Source organism: Passer montanus, unplaced genomic scaffold (genome assembly GCF_014805655.1).
Source record: "Passer montanus isolate IOZ18808 unplaced genomic scaffold, ASM1480565v1 scaffold37, whole genome shotgun sequence".
NCBI lineage: Eukaryota > Metazoa > Chordata > Aves > Passeriformes > Passeridae > Passer > Passer montanus.
In genome coordinates this window covers 8394907-8421032 of record NW_024368485.1, presented here as the reverse complement: position 1 = coordinate 8421032, position 26126 = coordinate 8394907, and the positions used below count along the sequence as shown (strand labels likewise).

The 26126-nt window shown below is 50.0% G+C and overlaps 1 protein-coding gene across 2 annotated transcripts in view; it reads left to right on the top strand.

The window, feature by feature from the left end:
* Positions 1-26126, top strand: part of PAK5 (p21 (RAC1) activated kinase 5) — a 160187-nt gene that overhangs the window by 43778 nt on the left and 90283 nt on the right. The window contains exon 1 of one of the 2 annotated variants that reach the window (XM_039716995.1): positions 17024-17067. The exons of the other annotated variant lie outside the window; for it this stretch is intronic. The gene's annotated coding sequence lies outside the window, so the exon portion shown is untranslated. Of the gene's footprint in view, positions 1-17023; positions 17068-26126 lie in introns of those variants that run through there. 2 annotated transcript variants of the gene reach the window in all.

Below are 26126 nucleotides of genomic sequence, written 5' to 3'. Positions count from 1 at the left end.
CTGCACTCCTTGGGGAGAGGTCATGAGAGCTGCTTTGCCAACAGCACCATGGGGACGAGGACAGATGGCCAGGGGTGACAGGCCAATATCTCCCACTGGCCCGGCTGTCTGCACAGGCAGCTCTTTCTTCCCAGGCCCTTTGGAGCCTGCCGAGCAAGGCTTGGAACATGCATTTGCTACTGGTCTGAAAATCCATGGTGCAGCGTGGTGGTGAGAGAGTGTTTCAGACACAGGTCCTAACATTATTTAGGAATTAATGTCATTCGTTTGCATCAGTTATTTCTCTGCTTGTGTAGAAGTTATTGTCCTTCCTGTTTGAGAGAGCGGGACAGAGGGAAGGTGGTAAGTACCAAAGAATCCAGCAGTTGTCAGGTCTTATCTGAGATCAGGTACAAGACATGAAATCCTGACCCAGTGAAAACCTACAGAACTCTTGCAAGCAGCTTCAGCACAGCAGAGATGTGAATGAACCAAGGAAGACTGCCCAGCGTCAGGCACTGCTCACATCAAGGATCACCTCTCCTGTGGGAGCCTGAGGAATTAGAGGATGCCTCATCCCTGGAAGTGTTCAGGGCCAGGCTGGATGGGGCTTTGAGCAGCCAGCTCTGGTGGAAGGCATCCCTGCCCATTGGGGCAGGCCCTAGGGGGCCTTTAGGGCCCTCCCAGCCCAGCCACTGTGTGAGGCTGGTTTTGCCTAGCCCTGTGACTGCCGTGTGTGGTCAGCTGAGCCCTGAGGAGCTGTGACAGCAGCGGCTCCAGCAGTTAACAGGCGAGCACTCTGCTTCTCTGAACTCCCTTGCAGTCAGGTCAGGGAGCTCTCTGTTGGGTCTTGCCCATCTCTGTTTTTTCCTGCTTGCCCTACCCCACCCTCCCTGCAGTCAGTCAGAAATTGGTGAGGCAGTTGCCAGCAGTTGCAGGCAGCCTGCCCAGAGAGCAGCACGGCACAGCAGTTTCTCAAGAGCAGATCACACAGCACTTGGACACGATGCCAAGGGCTCTTGCAATATCTGATAGTACAAGCTCAGCTGCTGGAGGTGAGCAATGAAACTCCTTCTCTTGTCTTTTTCCCTCTGTCTCTTTGACCTCTTAGTCACAGACAAAGTTTGAATATCTGATCTAAAGGCACCAAAGGCTAAAAGCCAGAAGAACCAAAGCTTTTTATGAACCAAGTTAAGCTATCACACAGCAAAGGAAAAGTTTGGAAGGGGGCTGGCTTGCATTTCTGCGTGTCTTTGTTACATTCTCCTTAGGCCTGGTGGCATCTTATTAACTTGTACAGTCACTGCAAAACAAAGGTGCTAGCCTTCCTGAAAATTTGGGGTGCTGGACCTGTACTAGAATGAAAACTACATTATCTTAGCTGTCATAAGTGTTTTAATTCTAGAAGGAGCCATGACTGGGGGATTCTGTTTTCACTGTGTTAACTTGAAAGGCATTAGGATGAAGTTCAGAATATTTGATTATATAGAATAAGTATACTTTAATTTACAATAGCAAAGATACAATAGTAAAAATGTCCTATAGGGACAAGTAATTAAAAAAAAAAAAAGACCAAAGCCCAAAAACCTAACAAAGGTTCCTTTCTGTAGAAGCTAAAAATTACATACACAAAGTGCATAAGAGAAGTTTCTAAATGGTGAAGATTGTGCAATGGTTCTGCCCTACAGCACTAAGTCTTCTCCTGCCCTTGTCCAGACCCTGCTGACCAAACTGCATGTGGGGACCCACTCATATAGGCTTTTGATTTGGTTTAAATTCTTTCATTATTAGTCAGTTGGTGATGAGTGTTCCTGTTCACCTAACCCATGCCAAAAATATCACAGTAAATTTGGCAGAATGAGTATCAGCATTCACTCGACACTGTTAACAAAGAAACCCAAGAAAACAGTGACATTTTCTTTCTCTTATTTTTCTTTTTCCCCCCTCCCAACTTACTGCTTTGATCTTGCCATGCAATTGGGTCAGCACTTGGGAAATACATTTCAACATCCACATCTGTGATGTGACTATTATGCAGGAGTTCCTAAATGTAAAACCTCACGGATCCTCACCCTGTCAAAGCCACATGACACCTGCAAAAGCCTTTAACTAGCAGGGGGACAAAACTAGTCAACAGCAAAAAAAAGAAAAAGACAGGTATCACTGTGCTGGAGCATCATTTAATTAGAACAGCACAGGCCCACAGAAATCACCAGCTCCCACAGATCATTACTGGTTAAGAAAGCCTCTGCTGTTCATTTCCAGGGCAGGATTATGCTGCTACTCAGCTTGGGGAGCTCTTAGGCCTTGTCCACACACGAAGGTTTCACAGAGCAATTTTCCTGGGGTGAATGAGCCTAAATGCTCACACAGGCAGCTGAGCACTCGCTCTGAAAGCCACTGCTGGTGTGCAGGAGCTGTTTGTGGAGGCAGTGAACTGGGCATGCATCCTGGGCCGTGCCGAGCTGCACAGGCACTGCTGGGTGCTTCTGAGGAGAAGAGCTCTGGGGGGAACCGTGTCCTGAGCAGCTGCAGGCAGCAGCAGGTGCTGGCTGGGGGTCCCTAGGCCAGGGGTCCCTACCGCCCCTCCCAAGGGCGTCTGCGGTACGGGGGCTGTGTGCTCTGGCTTCCAAAGTGTCCTTCCTCTGCAGGGCCTGGGAGCACAGGGACAACTTGCAGTGCTGGGCAGCAGCACCTAGGCTCTGACTGTCCTGGGCAGGTGTGGGTGCTCTCTGAGATCCCAGCTCGGTGTGAGCGAGCAGAGGCTGCCCTGGGGAGAGCCCCAAGGGAGCCTCACAGAGAGCGAGCAAGGAGGAGAGGGAGGGAGGCAGTGTGGGGAGGGAGAGCCTTTCAGCTCAGAGGGCCCTTAGACAGGTTCACAGAGGAGGAGAGGGGTTGGCCTCTTTCCCTGTGACCCCATAGCCCTGGGGCAATGAGGGTACAGCCCTGATGGCTGAGGCTGAGTTCTCTGTCACTCCCAAGAGGTGTAAGATGATGGCTGTGGGGACAGGGACTGCTGGATCCCAGGGGTGTCTCAGCAGGGCATGAGGCAGTCATCCCACTGGGAGGGGCTGGGCAGCTTCCCCAGCAGGGCTTGCAGCCACCCCCTCAGCAGGACGCCTGTCCTGTGCTGTCCCAGACGGGCTCTGCAGGCTGCCCTCGCTCCTGTATTGCCACAGAAACGATGGCAGCCTGGGGACACTGTCCCAGCCTGCCACACAAAGCTCTGACCTGACTCTTGGCAATCCCTCAGCCGCCAAGAAGTCAAGAGGGAACTCAGTTGGGTTCCTCTTTAATCCAGAAAGGTTAAAATTCAGACATGTTCCTTCATCTCAGGTCACTGTCTGGGCTTTGCTCCCCATTGTTCATTTCTGTGTTTTCTTCTCAGAGCAAGTCCAGCCCTCTGTGCCTTGACAGGACCTTCTCCCCCTCCTTCCTTGGCCTACCTTGCCTTCCTTCAGGGACTGGGCTCTGCTGGGGCCTTTCACAGCCACCAAAGCAGGCTCTTTCCCCTGGAAAAAGCAACATTTTTGTTTTGCACAACAAAATGCATTGCAGTTGGAGTGTTCTTACCATTTGCTAAAGCATTCCTGCCTTCCTCATTTGCTGAACTAGATCTCACAATCTTGTGCATTTTAATTTCTACAGCAGGCACAATCCATACGTTTGCCCTAAAGGTTACCTTTCAGGGATAAGTGGCTTTCTATGAAGGTTTTCACTGTCTTCTGATACTCATCTTCAGTCAGGTGGAGCTGGGCTACCTCCTTGTTCGATAAGCGCTCCTCTGTCACTGTCCTGTCCTCTTGAGCAGACCACTGTGCAGCAGACACCCCGAAACCCGCTTTGTCCAGGTTCCTTGCAAACATCCTCCCAATGGAGCTGTTGGACACGAGAATTACAATGGCTCTCCCTTTCACGTCAGCGTTCCTCTCTGTGGAGCCAAAGGAGAAGACGATAACGCAGCAGGTCAGGAACGCGATGGAAACGCACGCGAAGGCATACAAGAAGCAGGAGAGGGTCATGGCGAGCACCAGGTCTGTGGCCAGCAGGAAGAAGTACTGCAAGAGGAAAATCATCCTTAGGAGGATCAGCTGCTGCCTCTCGCTCTGCAGCCAGCCCAGGAATCTGCCAGGAGTCACGGCGTGCACCACCGCGCTGTTATAAAGCCAGGAGCCTTGCGAAATGTGCGGAGGCAAGGCTCAGCCCCTGGGGAGGATGAATCATTTTCTGGGACAGAGCAACAATGGGGATTTCAAGCCACGTACGCTCCCAGGCAAAAGCAGTGCTCTGTTTGTCTTGGCTTGGCCGTGCACTTGGATGCTCTGCTGGGCTGAAATGTAAGGATTTGTTCTGTAAGGCCATTTCATCATGCGTCGTCTTGGGGGCCAGTGATGTATGGAGGTTATTTGGAGGCAGACAGTTTTAAGGGATTTCTTCAAGGAGTGTGTGTAGTGCTGGGAAACCATGAAGTTGAAATAATCCCTCCTATCTGCTCGGCACTCTGAGGCTCTTACATTTGCCACTGTCCTGCTGCTGTAACGCAGGTGGTTTCAGTGAGTCTGGGCAGGGATCCAGGTGGGCACAGAGTGGGAGCCCTGCCCTGTGTAAGCAGCTCCTGCTGTGCTGTAAAACAAACCACCCTGGCGGCACCGTGCTGCTGGGCTAGGGACTGTGCTGGTCCAGGGGGTCACTCATGTCAGAGACGGGAAACAAAGCTGGGTGCTGGAGAAACAGCTTTTTTTAGTGACAACAGAGGTTGAAGGGAGGGTTCTGCTGTTCCCAGGCAGGCAGAGCAGTGCCATGGCACGGGTGTAGTTATCTCTGACTGCAGGGCACAGAGCAGGGCTCCCTGCTACAGCTGCAGGCTCTGCAGAGCTGGGCAGAGCCCAGCCAAGGTGAATGCTGCATCACTGGGACTCAGCTGACCCCCAGAAGAGAGTCAGGAGGGGTGCTGCCAGCTCTTCTTGTGCTTTCTCACTGAGGCTGGAGGCAAGGCCTCCCTGTCCCTTCTTGGCCATGGGGGAATTGCTGCTGATCACCACTAAACCCTCAGCCTCACAACCTGCTCTTTAAATACTGCTTTTAAAGATTATTTATTTTTGGTGTGGGCCCACATAAAGGGCCCCCATAAGAGGGCGTGGCTGTGCTGCAGGTGGGAGTTGTGTCCATTGCCTGTTGCAGCTGGAAATCTCTGGGAGCGTGGGCCTGGCTGTCAGCACGACCCACACACGTTGTACTGCTCCTTCTCGCTCGTCCCCTGCGGACGTGCAGATCCCATCTTGTGGATCACTGGCGTTGTGCTGTCACAGCCATGCAGCTCCGGGGGCTTTTGGGGTGGTGTGCTGTCAGCTGCACCCCAACAGCACTCTGTGCCCCCCACCCAGCATGTGTACAAACATGACGATTCTTTGGAGTGGGGATGTAGCATCCAACTTGCTTTCCAGTGGCTCAGCAGCAGCGAGAGGCAGCGGGGCTGTGTGTATTTGGGGACTTATTTTAGAGAGCTTTTACAAATAGTTAAGTCCTTCTTGCCAGAAGACTGGGGCAGGACATGGCCTGCAAAGAACCCGTGGGGGAAGAGGACTACCTGCCCTGCTTATTTAGCAGAAAGAGGTGTCACTCCCATTCCTGGCCCAGGAGCCACGACTGCAAATGCCCGTGCTGGGTGCTGACGGGTTGCGAGAGCCCACGAGTCCCCCCCGCCGGGGAGGACAGCAGGCCCTGGCCCTGAGTGGCCGTGGGTGCCATGCCTGAGGCTGGCACTGGCGCTCCCCACCCATGGATCAGCAGGAGGGGTGGCCCTGGCCGGGCTGCTGTGTCTCAGCAGCATCAGCTGTGAGCTGCTGCCTGCAGCTGAGCAGGCACCCCTGCCAGGCTTTGTGGCAGCCCGAGCCTCCTGTGGCCTTGCAGTCCTGGCCAGAAAAGGGCCCTGGTCCTTTTTGCTGCCAGAAAGGAAAAACTCAAGGCGCTGCCTCTGTAAACAATGGGTTTGCACACCGTGCTTGTTAAGTGTGCTGACGGAGCGTGAAAGGCTCCTCGCTCCTCTGCACACCGGAGACTAAAGGTCAGCACAAAAGGCAGGAGAAGGGAGTGGAGGCACTGGCTCTACTCTTCCCTCGCTGGCCCCGGCTGTTCGGGCATTTGCCTGTCGGTGAGGCCGGTTGGAAGCTTCATGTCCTCACTGTGCTTCCATGGTGATGGAGTTGGGCTGGTGTGTTTCTGTGTGGGGTGCACGGAACGCCGACGTTCCACCTCAGATCTAGGGCCATTTTTCTAGGGGAAAAAAATAAAAATAGTTCAAGTCCTTGGGCTTTGGCTTAAAAAGAAAGGAATATTTTACAAAACTTACATTTTTCTGGTAAATGCCATTTATCATGGATGCAGTGGCGCCGCCTGTTGGCCACCAGCGGGGCTGCGGGGGGGGGGGGGGGGGGAATCGTTCGAGGCTTTGGCTGAAACAGAAAGGAATATTTTACAAAACTTACGTTTTTCTGGTAAATCCCATTTATCATGGATGCAGTGGCGCCGCCTGTTGGCCAACAGCGGGGCTGCAGCAGCGGGGCTGCCAGAGCTCCCCACCCCTCATTTGGGGTCTGCAGCAGCGGGGCCGGCAGGGCTCCCCACCCCTCATTTGGGGTCTGCAGCAGCGGGGCCGGCAGGGCTCCCCACCCCTCATTTGGGGTCTGCAGCAGCGGGGCCGGCAGAGCTCCCCACCCCTCATTTTGGGGTCTGCGGCAGCGGGGCTGCCAGAGCTCCCCACCCCTCATTGGGTGACACCTGCCCTCCTTCTGGGGGACCCCAGCCCTGGGTGACCCTTCTGGAAGTGGCAGCGGCTGCTTCCCCCACCACACTGACACCTTGTGACAGGGGATATCAGTATTCTCACCCTTCTAGGCCGACCCTTCTGCCCTTCCCCAGAAATCCTCTGGTTTTAAGAGATAAACCACCAGCTACCCAGAACCACTGAGAAAATTATTTTGTTTGTAACTTTTCCCCCCCAAGAAATTATTTCTTTCTTCAGTGATTCTTTTTAGTCAACAAATAAATATTAAAATGAGAGGTGCTAGTGCAGGTCATGAAAACACTTCAAAAGCAGTGATTTTTAATCTATTTTTTTTAAATTTCTGTCTCCGCTGCTGTAATATCTGGGAACAGTCAAGAGCTCAGGCTTGCCCTGGGTTTTACATTACCATATTCACAAGCATAAATCTCTTTTGCCCCTTGGTGACCCGTGGGGCAGCAGTGACACATCAGTTGTCTCCAGTTCTGGCTGCCACCAGTTTGTGCTTTGCACTACAGTTCCCAGCCCAGCTCTTCCAAGGGATTCCACGGAATCCTTTCCTAACCAGCATTAACCCTTGGGCTGCTGTGCCATTTTAATGGAGTAGGTTGTTCTTTCCAAGCCTGTTGAAGAAATGGCTGGTTCATGCTCCACTTCTGCATGGGGTTTGCTGTTTCTCATGAGCCAGAAGTTGGGTTAATGGGAGTGCCACGTGAGCTGGGTTATTGAGAGACTGCCTCGGCTCTCCTGGGTCCCACAGGGGATGTCTGCCTGGTTTCAGCAGAGCCATTTGGGATTTTCACTGCAGGGTGTGCTGGAGACCTCATGGCAGGCTTGAGTCACCTGATGACAGCTCTCTCCACAAATGGGTGTGTTAAAGAGGCAGGAAGAACCCAAATCTTCTGTCTCTGTGTCAGCTGAGTTCAGGAGCTGCTTCGTGAGAGGGAAAGGGACCCCTGTGCAGGAGAGCAGAGGTTTGGGAGGACGGTGCTGCTGCAGCAGTCTCTGTGGGGCTCTGTCCTTGCAGGATGGCTGGAAATTGCTGTGGTGGCAGGACAAGCATCCATGTGCCTTTGCTTCTGGGCTTGGCACTTCCTGAGGCACAGGCTCAGTGATCCACTGCAATAGCTGCACTCGCCCTTGTTTGGGGCTTGCCAAAGTGCTGACCACCAGAAAAGGGGACAGGGCCTTTGCTGGAGCTTGGTGTCAACACTGCCTTGATCTGACCACCTGGTTCAAGGTGCCTGTTACAGGGAGCTGTATGCTCTTGTAAATCTCGTCAGTGCTGTTTAAGCTGTGTGTAATTGAGCCTTACCTGAAACCTTTTTCAAGCAGGTGCTGAAGCTCTGCTATTGTCTGTGTTCCTGGTGCTCCTAAAGGAGCAATAAAAAGCAGAGTTTTTCATAGGAACCACATCCTTGAAGCCAAAGCTCCAGGAGACCTGGAGGGTTCACAGGGACACACAGGGCTTTGAGGCTCCTGCTGAGGATCCAGGGTTGAGCTTGGTGCAGTTGCCATTTGGCCTCCCTTTTGCTGCCAGCATTCCCGTGGGCATTTTGAGTTTATTAATTAAATTATTTCAGTAATGTTTATGAATGAAACTGTTTCAATACTGTTCAATTTGATGTCAGCTTTACAATGGCTTCCCGACACTCTGGGTTTATTCTGCTGAGGAAGGGGAGGTACAAATTCATTTGTGATTTGGAGTGTGTCAGGAGAGTTGTAGAGATTGGGGAGCTCAAAGGCAAGTGCAGTGAGAGCCTGCAGAGGCTCTTTGGTGGCCAGCAGCTCTCTGCAGGCTCCCACAAAACAGCTGCTTCTCTTTTGCCCTTCTGTTTGACTGCAATCCTTACTTACTCCACAGTATTACACCTGCATGAAGGATCACCAAGAAATTCAGTTCCTCACTGAATGAAAACTGTTGGTTAAAGTCACAGAGCATTGTTTTGTTCCCAAGAGCAGAAATAGAGTTTAAATTTTGCTCTATTCCTTTTGTGTTTGTTTTCCTCTCTCTCTTTTTCAGTAGCAACACGAAAAGAAGTAAAATTATACTTCAAAAAAGAAAAAAGTTGAAAGGAGGAGTGGGGGAGAATAAAAGTTGCTATTTTTTTCACTCCCTTTCCTGAAAATTTTTTATGATTAGAAAAGTTGAGATGCAGTAAGTCTGGAGATTTTGTACATCGAGTAAGGAATGTTGCATCTCTTGCAGACTTCCTGAAGTGAAATGAAAACAGTGACTAGCTAATGCTTTTTTTAATTTTCAGTTTGGTACCAGAAGCAATAGCAGACGCAAACAGTTGATGGCAATAAAAGAGTTCCCTCACTAATTATCTGGCAGCTTAGTCCTACCTGGCTCCTAGAAAAAAGCTCCCCATTGCTTATTAATGGATGCATCCAAATGTTCTGTGATGTTTGACACCACTTTACTATCTGGTCATGAATCTAAAGAGGAAAACTACCAGTTTTCTTTTTTTAAAGTCTTTTACAAAGGGTTTTCCTTTGTGATTCAATAAAACACTGACCTGTTTATGTATGTATCTCATTAGATGCTCTGGTACTCTTCCCATTTTTCTTTTCCGAAGGCAAATGTCCTTTCACTTGCGGCTCCTTGCTCACTGTTAAACATGGTTTAGCCACAGCCTGCTAAGTGAGTGGAGCAGGAGCACAGGGCAGGAAATGCAGAAGGCAGCTACTGAGGGGAGGTGGCAGCGTGGCCGTGGCACAGAGCTGCCCCACGAGGGGTTCAAGGTGCCTGGAAACCCCTGGGTGAGGTGAGCACATCATCGCAGGCCACGAGTGGCACAGGGCAAACTTACAGACCCCTCCAATTATTCATGTCTTGGCTTGCAAGCATTGACCTTTGCAGTTAAATTATCCTTTTGTCTTCCACAGAATTTCTTAGGGTTAAAAAAAGACTGATGGTCTGTTGAAAGTTTTGAAACCTTCACAAATATTATCAGTCAGTTTGAGACCCTTGAGTTATAACTAAGTCCTGTGTTAATTAACTTGACTAATATATTGCCAGAAATAGAATCTTTTGTCTTGTCTCAGATTTTGGCAGTAAGTTTTGTAGCCACTGGGGACTTGCAGTAATGTTTTAATGGTATATATGCACATTGTTTGAATGTTTCTGTACTGGATCTCAAATCCTTGAAAAGGTCAGCTATTCCTGAAGCACAGCTGCTTGCAGAAGCAGCTTCTGTTGGGTGTTCTGAAAACCCAGTTGTACTCTGGCCTTTCTTCCTGCCTCAGCCCTGAGCTGCAGTGTGCCATCAGCACGCAGCCTCCAAGGCCAGCTCTAGATGGGGTGTCCCTAGGACAGGCCCTGGGCTGATCCTGACTCCAGCCAGAGGCTCAGTCTGCCTCCAGTGCTCTGGCATCCACCCCTGGCGTCCTCTGCAGCCCCTGATGGCTTGCAGGGCTGCATTTTCCCTGTCTGAACTCAGATCTAGGTCGGTCCATGGGCCAAGGAGCCAGTGTTGCCAGGGGTTCCTTACAGCTGTGAAAGCTCCTTTAAAACCCAGCAATGCATCTTGCCAGAATTATGGTCCTGGTTGTCACGGTCTTGTAAAATGAGAGGTTCCTGTGTTCAAAGGACCCTTTGGTGGACATCTGAGTCCAGTCTCCTTCTCAGAGCTGGTTCAGTTCTCGGGAGTTTTGTGATGAGCTCACTGCAGTAGCAATGCTGGGGCCTTGGAAGCTCTCCATGTGCAGAGACAGTGAAAATCCAGCTGGGTGCAGAGCTGACAGCCTGCTCTGGCCAACTGTGCTTACCAGGCGAGTTAGACTCGAGGAATGAGGTCCTTTCCAGCCTCAGCTGCTCTGTGGTTCCTTAGGATCATGTTCATGGCTGTCAAGCATTCCCTGCAGTGACTGGGTAATAATCCAAGGGATCCTCAGTTGAGAAAGTGCAGTAGTGCTGGGATGGGCTTTGCAGTGCTGTGTGCAGAGCTCGTGTCCTGGATGGCTGGGCAGCACCTCCCTTTGGGAAGCCAGCACAGATTTACCCACGGCCCTCCCGCGCTTCCCAAAGGGAGGCTCTCAGGTCTCCTTTCCTGGAGGAACCTCGAGTCAGTCTCAGGGCATTGAGCTGGCAGTGAACCTGGAAACTGAAGAACAGAGACCCCCAGTGGAGATTTATCAGGTTTCACTCAGGAGAGCAGTAATGATTCTCTCTGGATAACCCGAGACTCAGCACAGCTCTGGAGAGCAGCAGAAGTGCTACAGGCAGGAGTTCTGCCACATTTTTAGGGTGATCTTATGTACCTGGCACATCTGTCTTGTTTGGGAAACCTGAGTCCCTGCCACAAACATTCTCAAAGTTTCATGTAACCCTGTCAGCAATGACCAGTTTAGAGAGTGGAACAAAATTCTCATATTTATAAGGAAAAAAAGTGCATCATTCATATTGCAATTTGTTCATTTAACAAAATCACAGCTTGATTATTCAATGGTCTCTAAGTTGGATGAATGGAAAAATAAAATGAAACATATAGGTAAAGTACAGAATAATTAATCAGAATGACTGCTCCCCATAGAAATGCAAGTGCTGCTTCCTCTCCCTGGGTCAGCCCCAGCTGATTAAACACCACATTCCTCATGCCAGATATCCTGTGTTTCTCTGCTGCTGCCACACTGCGCCTTTAACTCCTGGCATCTCTCAGTTGTGCTTTATTAGATAAAATAAATCCTTTTCCACCATAAATCCTATATGAGTCAGTATTATCCTGCTTCCGCAGCTGAGAAAATTAGGTCAGACAGGAGAAATGACTTGCTGGAAGCCACCAGGGAGCTCTGTGTCGGAGTGACAATTAGGGTGGAGGTGCCCTGGGATAATCAGGCGGGTCCTGATGTTTGCTGCATCCTTCCCGTGCTGGGAAAAGCCAGTGACATCACTTCTTCTTGTCCTTTGAAACTGCTGGGTGCTGACAAAAATGGGTTATGTCTTGGGTTAAGCACACCTTAGAGTACGTTTCTTAGAACTGCCAAATAGTCCAACTCCCAAACTGCTTTTCTGCTCAACATTAATATTAATGCAGATTTTCTGACTTAAACACATAGGCTTTTCTTGAGTGTACAGATACCAAATTGACTTAAGCTGGAGAAGAAACCATATTTGGGAAACCCTGAAAATCTTCTTTAATCAGAAGCTTATTAAATGCACAGCAAAAATATGAACTTCTCCTTTTCAAAATGGACACACTCTGGTTTTTGGCTTCCCCTTCTTTTTCCCCAGGACAGTGATGGATGTGCTTTCTGTGCTCACCATAGTCAGACTTGTCCTGAAGGTCAGGGGCTGAGGATTTAAAAATGCAACCTGACTGCAATTAAATTGCTTTTGCCTGTCAACACATTCTCTAATTCTGTGTAGCAGTGTAGATCAGAAATATTTATTTGTCTCTGTGAGAGGTTTGTCTCGGCGGAAAAGCAAAGGAAGCACCCTGCAGGGAACTGAGCAGGTAAAACAAACACCCTGCTTTGGATAAGCTGTTGCAGAGGATTCTTCCATACAAAATACCTTTTTAATAACATCAGCCAGTTGCAAGTGTGTCAGGTGTCCTTTTCACCTGCGATGATCCAATGTTTTACCTGAATTACCTTCATTTCTGGTCTCTCTTTCCGAAGCATTCTGGGCAAGCCCCAGAAGTGTCAGTTTTAGAGGCCTGGCAGCAATAGACTGGGGTCTGGTGAAGATGGTGTTTGTAAGGGTTTGGTTGTGGTTTAAATCCTCTTTCTCCACATCCCAAGGATGGAGACTGCCTCTTCTCTGGGCTGTGGAGCCCTGCTGTGGCCAGTCAGTGCCCACAGCCAGCCTGGTGGCCCTCCAGTGCATCACTCCAGCTGGTCAGCCTCCTTCTCCTCCGGAAGGCATCGCGTGTCTTTTCCAAATACACTTGCCTGGACTTAATAATTTCACTGGGAAAATGCTAATTGCTCCTGTATGGATGAACTGTAATCTTTCAGCAGTGTTTTTCCAAGCACTGATTTTTCTGGCCCTGCTCCCAGTCAGGCTTTGGTGCCTCCAGAGGGATTCAGCCAAGCTGCCTCCCTGAATCTGCAAGATACAGCTCATAGCCTCAGATAACAAACGCTTATGTGTTTTCATTTTGGTTTTGTACTTTCTGTCTAAAAACATGCTCCGCTGCCTCCTTGCTGCAAGGAGCCCAAATCCCCCTCCTGCAGGCCCGGTGTGCAGCTCCTGGCTGCTGCAAAGCCCGGCTTTCTGGGGTGCTGTCAGAAATGAGGCCTCTCATCTCCCCTCCTGTGTCACCAGTCTCCATCCGAGAGCAGGGGGAGGTGAGCAGCAGAGCAGAGGAGAGGCTTTGATCCCGCTGATGCACGCTCCCTCACTGTTCTGTTCCCAGGAAAAGCCTTGCTGCAGCCACGTCTGCCTGTCCTTCCCATTGCTGTAAGGGTGCAGCACTCTGCTCAGCCTTTTGTGTTCCCTGCTCCTCCGCCTGAAGGGTGTAGGAGTTGGCAGTGCTGTCTGGGACGTGCAGCACGGGCACAGAAGGGACTCCTTCCATCTGGGTGCAAGGTTCAGCATCACTCTGAGTGCAGCACATCAGGTTTGGCCTTTGGTGCCTTGTGCCAAGGGAAACCTGGGCATTTCTCAGAGTGGCTTTCATTAATTACACTGCACCCGAAAGGAGTAGCCCAACTTCTCTGTTGCAAGACTTCCCTTCAAAGCAAACCTTCCCCTGCCTGTTCAGGCAGTTCATGATGTCGTGCCACAACATTATGCTGATCACTGCAACCACAGAAGCTGCCTCTGCTTCATAATTCAGTCCTGAACTGCTGCCTACAGCTGTGGTACAGCCCACGTGGGCACCTTCACAGCCCTGGAGCCTCACACAAGCTTTGCCTTCCATGTAAGACTGTGCCATTCACAGGAGAATCATTATAAAATAGGTCTCTGCATCCTTCTTCTGCCCAGACTAGCAGAGCTACCCCAGCACTGCCCTTAGACAGGAGAGCTTGGGCTGTGGTGTCGTAGCTGCCTTGAGGATCAGATTGGAGGGTGTGTTGTGGAACATCACCCAAGATAGGAGACAGGATGGATCCCTCTGGTTCTGGATCCCTTTAGCTCTGCTGATTTAAGCTAGGTCAGTTATAACACAGCTTGAAGCAGAAAGATGAAAGAGCTGCAATTAACATCATCAAGCCTGTATTTTCATATGAACAGCAAATGCAAATGTTAATGCAGACAAGCAAAGACCTCTCCCAACCTCTGTGTGTGCTGAAAATTTAGCAAGCACATCAATAAACCGTTCGTGGAGATACTTGTGAATATTTTTGTATTTTAGCCTTGTCATCAGCAACTTTTCAAGATAATTATGTTGTGTGAAATGATTACTAGAGAATGAAAGAGCAAGCTCCAGGGTAGTTTGTCTATGTGGCTGTTCATTTTTCAGTGATATGAATGATGGCTTTAATCAACAGGTCTGTGGGATGGAATAAATTCCATTGCCTCATCATTGCTCTGGGTGCAGGCTGTTTTCACCAATAACTGTGGTTTATAGCCAGAAACAGCCCCTGCTGAATCCCAGCAAATAAAAGGACACATAGGCTGTACATTGTGCTGGCTTTATGGGTGGCATTCCTAAAGCTACACAAACAATCGGGATGCCCAGATCCCATCAGTGTTAATGAGGACAGAATAACCAAGTCCTTCATTGCCCTGAGTGGAAAATCCCTGTACACAATGCTTAATTCTAAGTATATAGACCTCAGTGGGTAGGCGTCTGTTGATATCAAAAGATGTTAAACCTGGCCTGCATCAAGAACTTCAGAGAAAGCATCAGCCACTCCACACCCCAGCAGAGGGGTTTTGAGGTGACCCAGCTGACTGACACCATGGGAATGTTAGAGAGGACTGATTCAGCTGGGCTGGGAGCAAACAGCCTCTCGTGCTGAGGGTCCCAAAATGCTGCAGTCCCTGCAGCCTGCAAGGGGTGCTTAAACTGCAGCACTTTCGGGAGGATTTGTGGAGGTTTGGTAGCACAAGCTGCAGCGGCTGTGTCAGGGCAGGGATGGGCCTCAGCACACTGAGAGAGACAGAAAGACCCAGGTCCTTCCTGCACCTTCCTTTTCAGCCCAGCTGGCAGCAAGGCTGCTCCTCAGCAAGTGGGATGGCCTGACCAGGCTGTGCCCGTGCCCACGGAGGTGGCAGCCTCTGCACAAGCCCGTGCCCCTCAGTCCTTCATGGCCTCAGCCACCAGACTGAATCCAGAGGCTGCCCCAGTTAACTCCTGGGTGCTCTCCTGGACATGCAGACTCCAAGTCCTGGATTTGCTCAGCACCGGGCTGTTAGCTTGTGCCCTTGCAGTGTGGCAGCTGGTGCTGAGCACCAGTGACAGCAGGGGGGTACAGCTGCTCACAGAGAGGACACTTGCCAAGGCCAGTCTAGTACTGTGTGCACGTGAGCAGAGGTACAGAAGTGACCAGCCTCTCTTGGCTCTTTTAGCACTTCTCTTGTTCCCTAAAGGTGGTTTGGGCATGATCCAAAGTTTCTATATAATGTCTGTGCCTGAAAGCCAGGAAAAATCACTACACTGTATTTTCTAGCCCTTGGCCTAGGATGCAGCCTGGGCAAAGGGCTGAGCACATCCACTGTGTAAGGATTTGTTCATTTTGAACACAGCTCTCTAGCAGCCTCAGTGGGCTTTGCAAAATGACCTGGATGCAGGAGGCTCAGTTTCAGCACTCAGTTTCCACTCAGTAAGCAGGCGGACCTTAGGGGGACAGGGGAGGTGTTACTCACCTGTCAGTGATATTAAGCTAAGACTCCGTGGCCGAGTTCGCCATTCATCTAACAAAAACTGGTTTTCATTTGCTAACCTTTCAAATGTGTCCATCTGTAATTAAATACAGCCTCTCCACCAAATAAAAGGATACCTCACATACAGGTTAAAAATTGGAGCTGAGTATGTATGGTATTTATGTTGGCTTTTCAGTGCCTAATGCTCTAACTTTTGCATTTACTTTTTTTTCTTCTGTTGTTACTTTTTTTTCCTGGCAACTTGAGTCCATAGCTGTTGGGTAGAAACTAGAATGTAATTAAACATGCAAATAAGTGGACTTCAGGTATATGGAATGCTATCAAGTGTGTTGAATAGATAAGGAAAACCCAGGATAATCAAGCATGTTTTGTATTCAGTGCTGTGTTAGTGAGTAAGGGTGATGGCACCCAAAGCCAGCAAATTGAAGTGGTTTGTGGTCTCCGTGTTCTTCTGCTTTCACAACCTGCAGCTCTCTGCCTTGTCCCTCATTTCAGTTACCGGAAAGAAGTGTCTTGTTTTTCCAGCTCCAGATTTACCTGCTCGTTCCAACCTAAACCAGCAAAGTAAGCAGATGCTATATCTGCTGCAAGTCCCTTGTACTTCACCAAGCTCCAGACCCGAAGGCTTATCAGATGCCTCTTTATTTTTTCCTCCTTAGACAGGACTCTTAAAGGCTGGTTTTATAAAGGCAGAAGTCAGATACATTCAGAAAAGGTTCATCATTCACACTGGCACTGTAGTTAGTAGCCTGGGAATGGATACTAAGGAAATTGATGTTGACTTTCTGGGGTGCTTTAAGTGTTCTTGAAAACTTTCTCTTTGGTCTTCCTGAAACCTTCCTTTCTTGTTTACAGCATCCTAAGGATTTTCAAAGGATGAACTAAAATTAAAATTCTTTAGGAATGTAAATCTAAGGAAACATATAGAAAAAGAGCTGGTGTAAAACTGAAAACTCTTCACCTGGGAAACAGAAAAAGAAATTGTACTTTAGCATGCAATGCATGCCTCATTGGATTTCACTAAATTGCCCTTGCTTTAGCACTGAGTCGCAGGAGAAATACTGCATTTCACAAAGCAGGTAGACTCAGAAAAACTGTAAATGATTTCTGGGATATTAAATTCACAGAGACTAAGATCTATTGTGCCAGCCTAATTATTTTGAAATACTGCAGGTAAATCAATGGATGTACACTTAATGTTTAATTATAGGGACCATCTATTACCTCCACTGTGTGGGCCAAGTCCTGCTCTCATTTGCAATTAATGAAATCTTACTACAGGCAGTAATTCTGTGTGAAATGGGCAGCATTTCAGCACTCGTTTGACGATACTCGTTGTGACAGAAAAAAAAGCCAAGAGCAGAACACGGGGCCCTTGCTTTCCCACTGTTGGCCTAGAGGTGGCATTGCAAAGATCTCCACAAGGAAGAGCCGATGGCTGCAGCCAGTCCACTAAAGAAAGGCACAAGTTCATTCTCTGAGCTTTTCCAGAAGGAAAGGAGCTCTTGGGTCTGTCGTGGGTCAGGTGAGCTTCTGCCATCCAAAATCAATGCAGCATCTATGGCAAATAATGGCTTTTCTCTAATTCACTCAGAATTTGTCACCTTGGCTCTTACCTGCTCGCTGCCAGGCTTGGGCAGTGCTGGGGGTGTGGGCTCCTGCTCCAGCTGAAAAAACCGAGCGTCATTCCCAGTTTGGGGGAAGTATGTTCCTCTTGCTTTGTGTTCTCCATGGTGCCCATTTAGAGATGATGATGGCAGACTTCAAATTGTGACTGACTCCATTGAAGGCTTGGCACTGCCGGGGTATTTGTGTGTTTCCAGGCAGAACATTGCTGTAGCATTTGTTCCAAACTTGCTGCTGGGTCTTTGTCTGTCTTCCTCATGAAAAGGATCGGGTTTTGAGCTGGAAGCTCTCAAGAGCAGGGATTGCTGTCCGTGCATTCTCTGTATGACTGGCAGAGAAAATGTGTTAATTTTATTTCACTGCTAGCATCTCCCGGCACAAGGTTCACCCTGTGCCAGAGCGTGCAGGGAGCAGCACCACCACGCCTGGGCAGCAGGGGCTGTGTGAAAACGTGATTCACAGAAGAATACTATCCATCCCAGTAACTCATTAAGGGAGCAGGTATTACTAAGGATTATCCAAGGTCCTACTTCCATCATCCCCCTTTGCTAGGGGCGGCTGTCAGAGCCGCCTGGACTCCTGCCGTCCCGCGTTCCTTTGGGTCTGCGGTGCCTGGCACTGCTCCCGGGGAGCGCGTTCTCCTGCTGAATCCCCCGGGACAGCGGCGCCCCTGCGGAGGGCGCATCTCCCGTTGCCATGACAATGCGCCTGTCGCGATGAACATCCTTCCTGCGAGCAGCAGTCCGAGTGAAGCAGGGCTGCTGCCGCCCGAAGGGGGCACGGAGGCTGAACAGAGCTGGGCAGAGGCTCGGCAGCGGCGGGGCTGGCTGCTGCGCGGACCCTTCCCCACGCGGCTGCGGGCGGTGCCCCTCTGCTCCGCGGCACCACCGCAGGCCGGCCTCCCTTCCCCGCCAGGCTCCGCCGCCAAACGGGCCAGAGGGAAAAGCCATCCTCGCTGCAGCCGAGGGACAGAGCGTAAAGCAGCGATGGAGGGTGCTCTGCCCGGCCGGGCTCGGTCACAGCTGCTCGGGGCTGGGGTGTGCACCGAGCCCTGCTGAGCCCCGGACACCGAGAGAGCCCGGGCAGAGCCCGCAGCCCGGAGCAGCCTGGGCTCCAGGACGCTTTACACCGCTGCTGCTGGAGACAGGGCGTTTCTTTCTAGGTCTGGGGAGAGTTATGTCTTTTCCCCCTGTGTAAATTAGTCTTATGTAGGTTGTAAACAGCCTATATAGGTCTTGAGAATTTTAAAATAGTTTCACATACAAAATCTGACTTTCTTGGAGCCACGTGACTTTGGGAGCCGGAGGAGTGAATTTTCAGGTTGAAAGTGATGCAGCATTACGCTGTAAATTATCATTTCCCCATCAGCTGTCCCATAAACCAGGGCCAGCACTGGCACAGTACGGGGCGGGAGGGGGACATTCAGCCAGCCCTGACAACTCAAAAATAGAGTGAAAATTGTGATAAGTGAGCACAGCCCTGTGGGTGAGCCAAAGTGGGAACTGGGACATGCTCCTTGCTGTGGGTTGGGCTCAGTGTGGCTGGTGTCAGTGTCCACAGGTCACCTGGAAAAGCATCCCAGAAAGAAAAGGGTTCATGCATGGGTGGAAAAGCAGCTGGGCACGGCAGGACTGGGGGGAAGACTACAATGGAACAAACCTGCTTGGTTTGTGCAGGCTTTGGCTGCCTTGAAATGTGGGTTAAAACTGGTGAAAGCTGCCCAGGGGTGAATGCTGAATAAGGACAATTGAGACCATATCTTCCTTGAGCTGGTTAAAGATTGACTGTGTTTTGGCACTTTTCCTCAGTTCTTGTTTGTATTTCCTTCAGCCACTGGTGCTGAGCAGTGATAAGCAGCCCCAAAGCTCCATCCTTTGTGGAGGGGCTGTCTCCAGAGCAGCTGGGGCAGCGAGGCTGAGGAGGGCTTTCAGTGCTTGTGCCGTGGTGGGAGACCCCAGATAACACCACAACAGCGCCAGAAAGGGGCAGTGAAAGGGGCTGGGCTGTGTGAGCTGTGACCAGAGCTGTGATGCTGGAGGACTCTCAAGCACAGGCATTGGGTGGGGTGTTCTGTACAGGCCTCGAAACACAAAGGCTCAGGACCACACTCCCCACAAAATGCTGGGTTGTTGTGCCAGCAGGAATGGATTAAGGGAGGATTCCCTCATTTGGGAAGGGGGTTGGGGGCTCCTTAATCCCCAAAGCCTGGATTTAAAGATCCTAGAGAGAGTAATCACAGACAGTGGATTAGCATCTGTTGGGGAGCCTGGCAGGAGAGGGCAGCGTGGCACTGCCAGCCCCGGGGCTGGTCCTCACCCTTGCTTGCAGCTCCCTCGCCCAGGCCTGTGTCTCAGACATTCACTTGGAAACACAAAATTCACAGAAAGGAGGATGTCAAAAAGAGCGTTTCCTCACGTCAGGGATGATTTCCTGCAAGTGAGAAGTGTGTAAAACATGTTTGGGGCAGGTGACAAATGATGGCAGGGGTGTGGTGTGTTTGTTTGTGTTTATAAGCACCTTTAATATTCCTCTTGCAAGGCTTCTGCCATCACAAACTGAGTCAGCCTTTAGCCAGAAGAAGAAGAGGAGATGCTTGTCAGTCAACAGAAACTGGCTGGTGTAGGGCCATCCTCGTGCTGCCCAGAGGCGTGCTGGCCTCCAGCCATGGAAGAAAATCCATGGTTAGTGCCTTGCTTGTGTGGGAAGCCTGGGTAACAGAGTTTGTGGCAGTATGGCCCTCGTCTGTTACTTACTGTGGCTCAGCTGCCAGGGAGCAGGACCATGCACTGCTCTTCTCCAAGAATGCCCAACCCAGGCTTTTCAGCAAGGTCTGACTTCTTTCCCATTCAAAACAAAACCTTAAAACATGCAATTTCCATACAGATATAGCACAAGGGAAGTATTTAGCCTGGCTGAGGCATATTTCCCCTGGGAGATCTTGCAGGAGAAATGGACCATATTGGCTTTTCCAGCTGGCCTCAGGTACTGCTGCAGCAGCACATGAGCTCAGTGGTGTGTGCGTTTATCTGGCAGGAGGCAGTTGCCTCAAACACAGTGAGGATCTGCTCCCCAAGAGCTCCACCATTTCAACTTTAGAGCTGCATTATTTATTCAGACAGCATTTTCTGGCAGCAAACCTCACATCCCTTTTTGCATCCTCTGAGTCAAGAGGAAGGATGGAGCCACGCGTGATGGGGCCCAGAGCGCGGCCTGTGCTCCCTGGCAGTGCCCAGGCTCAGCTGGGGCAGGGCAGCTGGAGCTTCAGGCCCTGCTGCACGTTGCCCCCTTGGCTGCATTGTTTAGAGGCTCCCTTTGGGCAGTGCTGGATCACCTCCCTGCCATGCAGCCCATCAGCCACCTTGGCTTGCAAGCACGGTGTGATCACCTCCCTTCACCGTTCCTGGCCAGCTGAGGGTGGGCGTTCTCTCCTCTCCTCTCCTGCCACTGCCCCTGCTCAGCCACACTGATGGACAGGGGGCTTCTCCTTCTCCTGCCATCCATGCCCCGGCCTGGGAGACTCTGCTCTGCCCAAGAGAGGGCACGGCACAGGAACACCCACGTGCTGTCTGGCAGAGGAAGCTCCATCAGCACAGTTTTCTGCCTTTTTTCTTTCCCTCCTGGGCTACGTCTAATTGAATTTGGATAGTAGGGGTTTTTGTTAAGAGGCTGTGCCCCTGCTCTGGAATACCTGCTCCTACAATTTATCCTTTCAATTTAAATGTTGCCAAGGAGCTGTGCTAGCCCTTGCCTCTTAAGGGGAGAAAATCCTTTCTGTTATTGAAAATTGACTGTGTGCAAGTCTCTGAGGAGCAGCACCAGTTTGTACCATGCACCAAATAGGAGCAGTGGTCTGAGACTGGTTTGTAAATCAGGTCAGTGACATTAGCAAGGCAAGAACTGCAAACAACCTGGTGCTATGCTCCCAGCTGTGCTCAGAGGAGACCCGGAATGGTACCAGCAGAAGGGCTGCAGGGAGAGAACAAGGTGTCTTGGCAAACCTGTGTGTATGTGATAGTCAAGAGAAGCTTTTGTTTTCAGCACGTGGTTTTGCATCACTCCCATGGAGCCATCAGCACAACTGCAGCAGCCAGAGTGCTCAGAGAAATAGTGCCCAAGGATAACAGCTCATGGGGAAGGCTGGGAGAGAGAAGATGAACAACTTTTTGTTGCCACCATATGCTTTAAATCCCTTCAGCGCTCCTCCTATAGCCAAAGTTAGGATTGGTTGTTTTTTTTTCATTGGCAATTTTTGTGCTGTTTCAAAAGAGCCAGATTAGCAAAGCAAAACCAAGGAAGTTACTGCCTGCCCACCCCTGGGGTGCCTTTCTGCTCCTGCCTGCTCCCAACTTCTCAACTCACCCTGTCAACTCCAGGCACCTTCCTGGTTTCAAATCAAAGAATGAGAAGTCCTTTGCTCTGAGCAGAGACCACCAAGATAAACCCAGGAGTTGTTCTTCAGATCTCAGTGCATGTCTGGACTGCTGGAGAGATGAGCTGAGAGGAGGAGATGGATCACAGCCCATGGGAGAGGGCAGTGTCTGAACTGCTGCACTGGTTTGAGCATCCTCAGGCCCCCTGCCCTGGCCAGCAGAGGCTGAAGCTGATTTTTCAGTCAGAGCACGGCTGGGGATGGAGGGGCAGACTTGGCAAAGCCATGCTCCTGTTTGCTCTGATCACTAAAGGTCACGAGGTGGCTCCGTCTGTCAGTGGGAGGAAATGAACTCTGGTATCTTCAGCAAACTAATTTCAGGCTTGTACTGATTCCCCTTTCGGTTTAATTTAATCATCTTTGGTGTCTGATTCTACAAACATGGCTTTGTACTGCTAAACCTTCGCTGCATATTAGCTGAGAGGCAGCTGGAATTTGAATTTGATTTGAGTATAGTGAGAAACCTCATATTTAGCACTTGGCAAATCTCTCGAATGCAAGAGCACATCAGTTTATAAATGCAGGTTGCTTTGATCAGTGTAATTTTGGAGGCTTAAGTATGAGAGAGAGAATACAGGCTGGGTACTGATACTAGTGAAGGAGAAATGGACAAGTATTCTACCAGGTGATTAGAATTACATTACTCTACAATCCCAGCCTACCTGGAATTTGCTGCAGAGGATTGTTTGTAATGGAAAAATGCCTTGGGTTCCAAAGTACTTCAATGCAGTCCTGTGTAGCCTGCAATAGAAGGGTCAGGTACAGAAACACTCAGGTGAGGGGACTGAGGACAGCCAAGAATGGCCAGAGCTGGACTGACCCAGGGTGTGATGCAGGCCAGGAAATGAAGACAAGCTGAAATAGCAATGAGCTAAACTGCCTGCTTTCATCCCTCTTCTCTGTTGGACAAAACCCCTGCTGGCTTCTTTGCCATGTAGGATGCCAAACTAAGAGTCACTCTTGGCATTAAAACACGTGTAGGATGCAGGGTTTTGCCATATGTTCTAACAAAAGCAAGTACTTTAGTTTGCAGTTTGGGGCTGGAGGCATTCCAGTGATTGCCTCTTCCGAGAGCTTGTGTCCCTTTGGAACCTGTCCTGTTTCAAAAGGAGCCACGTCTGGCCAGCTTTGCAGCAGCTCCTACGGGCACATGGACCCAGCCGTGCCACTGGACATTCTGGAGTGCTCCCTGGGCATCCCTGTGGCCTGCTTTGCTTTTGGAGCTGCTGTGAGAGGGAGGAGTGCTTGGCACCTGCGGGGGGGAGCAGGGAGGCTCATCTGTGGGCTTATTGCTTCCCAAGAAAGACTGAGTTTTAAATAGAGGGTTCCCTTTTCGTAGGAAGAGTGATTGTTTCCAGAGCTTAGGAGTACACGGTTTTAAGGAGCTCAGGTTCTGCTCCCAGCAGAAGGAGGGAATAACTAAGGCAGTAGCAGTGACTTTTCTCTTTGTATGGGCAGAACAGAAAATGGACCTTCAATGACAATATTGTCAGTGGTGTTGTGGGCATGATAATGGAGCATTCACCACCTCCCAAAAAGCAGTAAGAAGAAGAGGTGACCCTTCCTATTGCTTCTGCCAGCTACTGGCTTCCAAGAAATACCCCATCACTTTGATTTACTGACATGCTGGGGGAAAGCAATTCGTTTTTACAATCAGCCAACATTGTGAGTTGAGATCTGGAGCAGAAATGGAGATGGAGACTCCCCAGCTCACACGTGCAAGGAAATTTTCAAATTTCCAAACTATTTTCAAAGCTCTGCTGTGTGATGGTGGCTGGGACTTCAGCTCTGGGGGCTGCTTCATTCTCTGCTCGGGGCTGTGGCTGCCTACCCAGCCGTGACTCCCTGGGGAGCTTCACCAGGAGATGTCCATGACTGCAGGGTTTGGTCTGTGTGAGTTCCCAGCACAGCCCAGGGACCCAGCCTGGAACACTGAGCACACAGGCCTCTTCACAGCCACAGTGTCAAGAGTCATTCCCCACTCTCAGAGCTCCTTCCAGCCTGCGATTCCTTCTGCTCCACAACCCACCACATCACCCAGCATGGCTGGAGTGAGAGCACCAGAGATGTGGTGCCTTCCTGCCGCTGCCCTTTGGGTCCATGACAGAAGCAGGGGCTGGTTTGTCTCCTGGTGAGAGCACCAGAGATGTGGTGCCTTCCTGCTGCTGCCCTTTGGGTCCCTGGCAGAAGCAGGGGCTGGTTTGTCTCCTGGTGAGGAGCTGAGTGCAGGCCGGTCGGCAGCAGGGACACCGTGCTCAGAGCAGTGGGGATTGATGCACAGCGTGGCTAAAATGCATTGACAGATCTGCAGAGAGCAACTTTCATGCATCCCATATGTTGCTTAGCTTCCTCTGGGTGACTTAAGAGAAGCAAAAACATCTTTTGCTGGAGGAGAATTAGAGTATTTGTATACTTGGCCATTTTTAGGTGTCTCTTTTTTCCCCACTGGCTTCACCTGATGTGGTCAAAAAGAATAAAAGGTATCAGTTAATTGTCTTGGGAGCATGCACAGATGTATTAAATAAGTATAGTTTCCTGTGGCCCTAACAGCAGGCACAGAAACATTCCCAAAATTGTAAAGAGGTTCTTTTCTCTCAGAATTGCAGCTCTGACTAAGATTATCAAAGATACAATGCTGCTAAAGGGCACAGTAGGTGCTGGGGCACTCTGATTTCCACCTGAACTTTTGGCTTGTTACCTATTCAGAACTTCCCAGAAAGTATGAAATGTAACCTCGAGGTCAAACAAGAACTTTCTGGAGCAATGCTTTTTTTACATCTCTCTGTTTCATGTAGGCAAACACGTGCAGCACAGACCATCAGTCCTGATGAAGTGCCATTGTTTAATACTGAAAAAATGCACATTTGATCTAGTCTGCATTTCCTAAAAACTGTGTTATTGATTTGACAATATATTTTCCTCAGACAAAAAATTCTGCAGTTATTTATTCATTCTTGCCCCTTGGAGAGCTCGCTACCATCTGTTTTTCTTGGCTTTGCATTACCTTATTTTTTTCCACTTGTTCTTTTCCCACTGTGCACCACTGAAGGACTATACTATACATTATCTCACAGCCAAATTATGCAGGGTATTGTAAACATGTTGTAAACTTTGCCAGCTGCAAAGTCAAGGGCTCTGAGAGATCTTGCTCAGTACTGGAAACGATCTTTGAAGAAAGAAGGCAGGCTTTTGGAAGCAGATTTGTAGTCAGTGTGACACAAAAGTGTAATAGTGCTTTTGCAAAATGCTAGGGGAGGAAAAGGAGCTGATCCATTTGTTCATGGATCCCAAACTTTATTGCAGAGTCCCTGAAGCAGGGACTCCCTGCTCAGCCCCCACTGATGAGACACTGCAGGGCTCTGGCAGGTGGGAACAGCGATTGGAGCCTGAGGAAGTCCCACACTGCTGCCCTTTCGGGCAGGACAGGACCATGCCCAGGGCACATCACAGGGCTGAAGCTCCTGCATGGTCCCAGAGTTATCTCTGGAGCTGAGCAGCCACGTCCTGGGAAGATGCAAACTGCAGGGCATCTTGTAGGGTTGGGGCCATTGCTGCCCTCAGAGATAAGAGCTGAAGGGGAAGAATCACAGGTTGTGAGGATAAGTCTGTGTAAATATCCCTAGTTATAGATCTTTGTGTATCTTTTGATCATTCAACAATAAGAATGTTGGCAGTAGCAATACCAGGCATACCAGGAACCACGACTCAAAAATATACAATAACTTTAAAAGCCCTTTATGAAATTTATCTGTTCTCTTTGTCTGTCCTCTGGTGACTGATCTCAGTAAGAGTGAAGGTCATGCCTTCAGGTTTCATCCCATGGTACACTTCCCAAAAGGGCAGGAGTCTCTGCAGGAGACACCACTGCAGCCCAGGAGCAGGCAGTGCAGGAGGGAGGACGAAGCAGCACGGAAACAGAGGTGACTGTCACCCTTGCTAACAGAGAGGCAGGCCATGGGGCTGCACCAATGCACTCCCCAAGTACCTGAGCAGGACTGAAAAGCAACGTGGATTACAGCAGCACAGGGAAGAGCCCGTTTCAGTGGATGGTGGACATGTAAAGTACCTGCACAGGCTGGTGATACTCACACAGCCCTCGGTGAAATGCAGCTGTCTCCATTCGCTATAAATTCATAATGAATGCTTTTGTGCTTGGGTTCAGACTGGCAAGGAAAGCAAGGGCACCTTAAGTTTAGAGGAGACTTGAAGTGTAGTTATGAGAGTCACTGTGCTGCTACCATGGCAAGGAAAGCAAGGGCACCTTAAGTTTAGAGGAGATTTGAAGTGTAGTTATGAGTCACTGTGCTGCTACCCGAGGAGTGGCCCTTGAACACATTTTGGACAGAGGCCAGGGGCTGCATGGAAGCACACGGTGCTTGGGCTGGCAAAGGCCCACTGCGGCCAGCATCCTTCAGCCTTCCTCCCCCTGCAACAGCCCAAGACCTTAAAAGGCTGCTGCCACCAACACCAGTAGCTGGACAGGGCGTTCACCTGCATTGTTTAGGGAATTCAAACCTGTATTTTTATTA